We start from the raw sequence: 8,202 nt of genomic DNA, 5'->3' as shown, positions 1-8,202 counted from the left end.
GTCTCCCCTTTGGAAAGTTTTAGGATTCTTGCAACAGAAGGGAAGAGGCTTTCAAAAAGCACTATTGGCTTACAATGGCCAGTACAACACTCTTGAATTATGTATCACACAATCTGGGACCGGGAAGGTGAAATCTATCAGATTAAATGGGGCATTTTCTCCTGTGCTGCTACAGAGAGCCCATAAACAAAGCTGACCAGAAAACAAGATACCATTTCAGTCAGGGACCCAGCATGCCCATAACCCAAATAAACACCCCTAAGCACTGAGAGAAGTCTTTCACTTCCTTTTATAATTTCAGGACCCCTGAATGAAAAATACCTCAAAATTAGATTACCAAGGGAACTTTATTTCCACTTAGGAAGAGTTCTGATCTTTTTTTAAATTATTATTCTTCATTTTATTTTATGAATATCCATTTAAACCACAGAGTGCTATTTTCTCATTTTCTCCAGAATAAAAGCTTGGCAATAACAGATTGGAATCCACTGTGGAATGAAACTGTCCCAGTGAGGAGTTAAATTAGCAACTGCAATTTCAGAAGAATTCACATTTTAAAATAACTTGAAAATCTAGGCTGTGCATATGACAATAGGAGCTGAACTGTTGGGTATTGTGCTCTTCTGAAAATCTGGCACTCCTTTGGGAAGATCAAATTGGAACTGAATCTTTTTGAAAATTTAGGTTCAATTGTGATGTGCTGAGCTCTTTTGAAAACAGAGATCTGTAAGTGCATCTTTGAGAGAGAACTGTTACAAGGAGTGTCGTGTCTGCACTAGACTGTGAATTACATTAAATTTATAGGGAATGCTCTCTCATTAGGGAACATTATTATTAAATATGGCACATCGAGGTATAGGGAGAGAAGGATGATTTAGGAAGCCAGAAAGCCTCGACCTTCCTTTCTTTTCCTTTGAGGCTCTACAATGACATGACATCTTTCCTTTATTGCCAGACGAAAGGATAGGAGTATTCCCCCTTTCAGATTAATGACTGACATAAATTCTGTGCATTGAAAAATATCTGCCTGCTGTAGATCTCTTCTTACCAAACTATGGGGAGGTTTTGAAGAATGGGATGTTTACTACCTTTGATCTAACTAAACTGTTTTGCAAATACTTGAAGGGTTGAAAAAGGCCAATATTTGCCATTGAAAAATGCCACTTGCTAAGAAATCTTTATAACTATTATGCTGCAGTTATGTTTCAAGTGTTGTTGATAAGTTATAACCTGACAAAATCTTATGAACCAGCTTCTAGGAACTTAAAAATGTTAGATATGCCATAACAAAAAGAGTATCACCTTCCACGTTTTTACTTTTTGCCCTTTACAGGACTTCGGTACTAGCACTGTGGATTTCCTGCTGGCACTGTCACATTTTAATAGTCCCAATTTCAAATACAATTTATTTTGTTTTGAAGTGTCAGCCTCATTTTAATGGGACTAAAACCATGCAGCTAGTCAGGTGAAAAACAGCCCAGAGAAAAATTCAGGTAAAGAGACTTTTATGACATCATTACTATCATGACTGTCATTTATGGTGGATTTGCACAGCTAGGTATTTCTATTTAAATTTTTAAAAGTTGTGATAAACAGTACAGTGAAAGATAGCTAGAGTAACTGGTTCTTCTCTCTTTCAACAGCATGAATAGGCACTTCTTGTAAGTCACTTAATTGGGGAATGAATGAATGGGTGTGAACTATTTAATTACATCTGTGGCAATTATTTGTCTTCAGCACAATTTTACCAACTGCTTCAGATGCAGCACAGCTGCATTGTGGGGTAAATTCATTATGGCTGATATCATTATCAACCAGCTTTATTCTAATTACACGCAATGGTATTTATTGAGTACAAATGATTATGATAAATTTTACAGAAAATGTCTTCTAAGTATCATTTAAGGAAAGGATTTTAAAAAAATAGAAAACAACAAAAACAGGAAACATAGTAATCCTCATCTGATGATTTGATTCCTTAAATTAAGAAACACCTTTTATTTTCCTTTGACATTTGTAGGCATGAAAAGTGTTCGCATTTGTAAACTTGTATGCTACAAGCAGCATTTTTAAAAGAACTCATCTAAAAATATGTGGACAAAATCATCACTCAGGAAAACTCAGAAAATACTGAGCACTGGGAAAAGTAGCAGAATTTGAAGAGTGGATATGTTTGGAACTGAAGATTTCCTTCCCCTTTTACCTCCTTCCCTCCTTTCCTCCTTCCCTCCTTCTTCATTCCCTCCCTCCCTCCTTTCCTCTCTTTCTCCCCTCCTTCTCTCCCTCTTTCTTTCCTTTGTTCCTTCCTTCCATCTTTGTTTCCTTCTTCCTCAGACAATACAGTGGACATACATTATCAGTCCTGAATACCCAGCTCTTCAAGCATCAACTCTAGCCCTGGTGTGAATAACAGAAACAAAAAAGTTATTGGTATTTATGAAATCTTTGCAGTTATTGTATTACTCTCAGCAAGACTCTGACTTCTTCACCACTGTAAACTTTTCACATGCTTACTTTCTGTTCTTTTGAGCAAAAAAAAAAAAAATCAGATACTCAAGTATGTGATTTATAATAAACAAAAAGACAAAAATAACAGAGAAACATTAAAAAGAAAAAGGTTTTCTAGATTTTTTTTTCTTATATCAGCTTGCATTAGCATAACTTTATTTATATGAAGTTATTCTTGATTTAAATTTGTACATGTGAGAACTGAAAATCAAGCATTTGTATCACTAATTAGTGCAGTGAGAGAAAGCATACTTTTGCCCACTGGATAAATTTAGATAGGTATTAGATGAGTGTGTCTGTGCATTGCTACTAACAGTGCTATTGTACCAATAATTTAATATGCATCTCATTTATTATCACTCTGCTTTCTGTGCTATTTCATCCCTGCAAATAGACAGCCTTTTGTGCCATAACTCACTGCTTTTGTGTTCTTGTGTCTGTCTTGCATTTGCTATACATCAGTGTCACTCACTTGTCCATCTCTTCTTTCTTTTCATTGAAAGGTGTCAAACAACATAAAAAAACATTTCAGCATTTCCATTATATGCATTCCTTCATATTACTGCAACACATATTATCTACTCTGTCAAGCCAAAAACATAGAGGCTGAGACCTTCCAAAGCATTTTTTGAGGAATCTGCAGGGCTCCTCAGATGGTACGCAAAAGCTTTACACTCACATGCTTTTCCAGCATAAGCACCATATTTGCCCAGGGAAGCTGTGGATAGCCCCACTCTGGAAGCATTCAAGGCCAGGCTGGAGGGGGCTTTGAGCAACATGGTCTAGAGGGAGGTGTCCCTGCCTGTTTGAACTAAATGGTCTTGAAGGTCCGTTCCAAACAAATCATTCTATGGTTCTATGGTTCTGTGATCTGAAGAATGGGTGGATTCTGAAAAACTGACTGGACTAATGGCAAGACTTTTGGAGATGTGTATACCTTTGTGTGAAGGAGACTTTAGGGAAGAATTGTTTCATGGATATACACTGATACAATTATTTAGAGAGAAATGACTAGTTGTGCTTTAAACTAAAAAAAAAATAAAATAAAATCTTGGAAGAAAGTACAAATTATGAACTTGGTAATAGAAATGTTTTGCATCACACAAAGTTAATTGTAAGTTGATGCTGAAGTACACAGTAACATTATCAGCACTGATTTATACTTTACTTTCACCATTATAGAAGACTACTGTCTTTGGGGATACACACAAATAGCTCTATTTTTTACTTTTTAAAATGTGTCCAAAGTAATTATCTCCTGTTTTATTTGCACCTCTTTTAACACCCTTACTTTAACATCATTTTTCTTTTTTTTTATTTTCCCCATCAAAATCAGGCTGATTTCTGAACTTTTCATTTGTATATAATAAAGTGAAGTCTGAGGCAGAAGCAACAAAAGAATGAATCCAGCCCTGTGATGCAAGAACTGTCTTGTTAAAAAAAAAAAAAAAAAAAAAAAAAGCCTGCTTGGCAGTAATAATTCTACTCTTCAATGTGTAAAAAGTGATAAAATATAAAACACAGATGTCAAATGCTGCCACTGCAGCTGCGCTGACTAAACTCAGAGCCAGACTGTCACATGTGCTTAGATGACAAGATGCAGACTTGGGATTTCATAACCATTCAAACTAATTAGATTATGAACTGCCTCTGTGGTTAATAGCAGTCAAAGCTAAACTCTGAGTTTAGCATTTCTGAGTGCTAAGAGGTTGTAGTACCAGATATCCATTCTTAAAGAGAAATAAGGGGTATGTTTCTGTCCAAAGAATTCTTTGATTCTTACTCTAACCTCTGACATCCCTGAACAAAAGAGATACAATTCATGTAAATAAGGAAGTGCATACATCTCCCCTTTTCAGGACAAGATGACCACATTAAAGTAGATGCACAATAAGAGGTCCGTAAGCATCAAGCAGAATATGAACCTTGCCCAGGCAGTTTTGTTATGCAAGGGGGATCTCCTAATAACATTGACCTGCTGTCTCCTGAGCAGGATGTCTTCAGATGATTCAGTTGCACTTCTTTCTTAAAAGGCAGAGCTGCACAAATAATTGTTTTCCTAATAAAATGGGAATGACTTATGATCTGGGGAGTTTTAACTGATACCCACATACAAGAGCTCCTGTTTCTGCCATCCATCTCACTGCTGAAAACAGGAATGTAATTTTTCCAGGACCTCCTTGAAAGAGTGTGAAGTGTCAGATGGGAAATGTGTGAAGTAATTTGAGTGGTTCACAGGGAAAGGGCATCACAGGGTAACTGATAGCAAAAGATTACTTTCCAAGTCTGTCCTTGTAACACTTTCACCACCACACTGTTACCCATTCAACAAACAACAAAGCTCACAATAAGGACAGCTCGAGTGGCTACTGTGTAGTTCATGAGATGGAAATGTGGCTTAGTTGAAATAACTTGAGAAAGAGCAAAAATGGAGATCTTCACTTTTCCTCCCTGTATTAAGAAAATCAAAATGTTCAGAGGAGTAATGGTGTGCCCAAAGGCAATCAGAAGCACTGAAGCTCCAGAAGGGTTTTCTACTAATTTTGACAAAGCCACAAAATGGTTGCAGAGTTTGTTTTCTTCCTTTTATTGACTACACACGAGGACAGTATGCTTCAAGAGGAAACAGAATAACAGGTGTAAAAGTGCAGGGAATAGATTACCTTTAATTTCGTAGGAGCTGGGACAACGTTTCAGAGGGAGTAAGGGGAGTAAGGCATAATTTCTGTACAGCTGGATACCTATGTTCATTTTACTGTGGTTAGCCTCAAAGGGACCCATGCAACCTTCCACTCCTTCCATGCTCAGCGTTCTGTGTTACTCAGTGACAATCAGTGATTTTCTCCTGGGTGTAAAAGCCCTAAAAATGGCTGAAGCTAAGTGATAAGGAAGAAGTGATTTTTACACCCAGAAACTTGTCTCTGGGGTTGTTCATGAAGAAGGTTTGCCATTCTAACATCTTGTTTATCACTCTTCTTTCCCCCTGCAAAAAATTCAAAAGAATTCAATACAATATTTATAATATTTGTGCAATACCTAGATGGTCCTATGATCAAACAGTATATTTATCACACATATAAGTATGTATTCCCAATGTTAAAAAACATACCACTTACTTTTTCCTAAACTGACACAACACTGGAGACTGCCTGGTACATCGTCTCTGCAGCATTTACTCTCCCTTTCCCTTCTGAATGATCCCCATCCCAGCTGGCAGATATCTGACATTTTTCTTTCAGAGATGACAGGAAGTTGAAATGCAAAGCTTCAAAATTGTTTTTACCATGTGAAAAATATATGAATAGGCTTAAAAAAAAAAAAAAAAAAAAAAAAGTAAGATAGTAATATATGTAGAACATAAATTTTTACTTATTGTAAAAATAACCTGTTTCGGAAGTGTTTTTTTCCAGGGAGTTGTTCCTAATTTAACTTTTGTAAGTGAAGTGTTGTGATGTATACTATAATATTAAATATCATATATCAAAATGAAATGCATGACCTCAGGGGAACAATGTGCTCAGTATATTTAAATTAAATTTAGAGAAATGAAGTGTTGTTTTGAAAATATTCCCCACAAGTCACTGCCAATTTTCAATTATCAACAGTTTACTTCTTCTTGGTGAAGTGTAATAAAGCTATTAAAACTATTAAAAATATCCTGTCTCAACTGCTATTGAGAAACTTGAAGATGTTACTTGCCAGATTTTTAGAGCAACAATTTCTGATTATAAGGGACAGAAGCTCTGCTGGTGAATCTTTTTCTAATTAAGTGGGTAATTTGATTTCGGGCTAGGGTTAGACAAGCCCTGGATATGACCAGCTGCAATGCTCAAACCTTAGATGCTTATGCAGGGTCTGTCCATAAGGGCTTCTGAAGTTTCTTCTGCATGTTTTCTATACTGTTCTCCACTCTCCACTCTTTCTTAATCTTTTCTGCTAAGGATAAAAATCTAATGATGCTCAAACACACTTTGCAAACTTCCAATGTTAAAATAGTTACCAATTTAGACATTGTAATGAATGCACTCCCTCAACTAATAGTGCTGTTGAAGTACTGTTATTTTTACCTCCTGAACTCTGACACATGGTTATTATGTTTAGCATAACTTTTGATGGGTGCAAAGCACCCAACACACCTATAGGCAGAGTTGACATCTGTAATGCTCACAGACTTTGAAAATCTTGACAGAGCTCTGATTTCTTTCTTCATCTCTTATTTTTTTCCCCATTTTATGGTCATGGAAATTGCATTAATTAGTTAGTTGCATTTAAGTAATTAAAGCAACTTCTCCATTGAACTTGGTCTATAATAATTGTAGCTGAAAAGTGTGTGACTACACAACACCAGAGCTGGAGATCTTCAGCCATCCAATAGTGCTGTGGTTTCTAGCAAGAAGAATTTCAAGAGCTGGTCAAAGACATTTATTTTTCCTCCATTGTACTTCCATCAGTGGGATATTGATCAATAAATATTAGACAGCCAATTTCTGTTTTGTAAGTTTTTCTTAAAAGTAGTATTTCTTGACGTGAATAAGTTGTGTTAAGACCTGTATCTATACAATTGTATATAGATTAAAATGGTAAGCTATGACACATTAGCCACATCATTATCCAAGCACCATTTGAGTGTGTTTGTTCTGTCCAGTGTGTTACACTCCCTGAAGGTTTCTATGGGGAAGCAAATGCAGTCCTTTGACATCTGCTAGGGTATGCAGGGAGACATCAACATCTTCTGTGTTCATGTAGTGTGTATGACCTGGGTCTTGCTGACTGTGAGGTTCACCTTCTACCAGGTCACAACTTGGTGATTTGGTGACTTGCTTTCCTCTTTGTCATTAACTTTTTTTGTCAAGAAAGAGAGAAGTAAGACTGGTCTTAGATCACCTCCCTTGACAAGACTGAGAACGTACACTCTTTGTAGGAATTGGCTTTAGGAACAAGTTAATAAAGAAATAAACAAAAAACAACAAAATTATATAGCTAGCATGCAGGTTTCTACCTGTCTGAATACCTCACTTCTCAAGGAACATCTTTTTTTCTGAAAAATTATTTTAAGCAGATATATCATTTCTTACTATTTCATTCTTTACATAACAGAAACATTTCTCACCTTGCTTCGGTTGCTAAAATGATTTTGAGAAACAAAGAAAAATTATCTGAAATGCACTTTGTTACAGTTTTTGATGTCAAATGCATTAGCTTTGTTGTCATATGCTGACAGCTCATCAAAATACTAACCTTTCTATGCACAGTGTATAGTACAGAGGAAGCAATGGTTTGTATTTCCAATGCAAACAGAGACCCAGTGTTCTCCAGTGAATTGTTCTCAAGCTTATTAGCTGTGTTGGCCAATCTGTTGTACAACGTCTTGGATGGGAACTATTAACTCATCTCAGAAAAAGCAAAGTTTTTTCTACATGTTCTATGAAACCATTGTGTTTCTTAATCAGGAAAGTAATTGCAATAGTAATAGTAACAATTTAGTAGTGTGCACAGAACAAAGTGTTTGTATGTATGGGAATCTCATGGTTCTCAGATGGAATTTGACTGTTGCATCCACTACCTTCCATCAGGTAATTTGTAATAAACAATCAAATACATTTGAATAAATAATAAATAAATAAATGGGAAGCCTGAAAGACAGGAGGAAAAATGACACCTGAATCTTTCATCCTAGTGGCACTGAGCCCATGT

This window comes from Phasianus colchicus, chromosome Z (assembly GCF_987193195.1).
Source record: "Phasianus colchicus chromosome Z, bPhaCol1.hap1.1, whole genome shotgun sequence".
NCBI lineage: Eukaryota > Metazoa > Chordata > Aves > Galliformes > Phasianidae > Phasianus > Phasianus colchicus.
Note: the sequence above shows the minus strand (reverse complement) of the source record.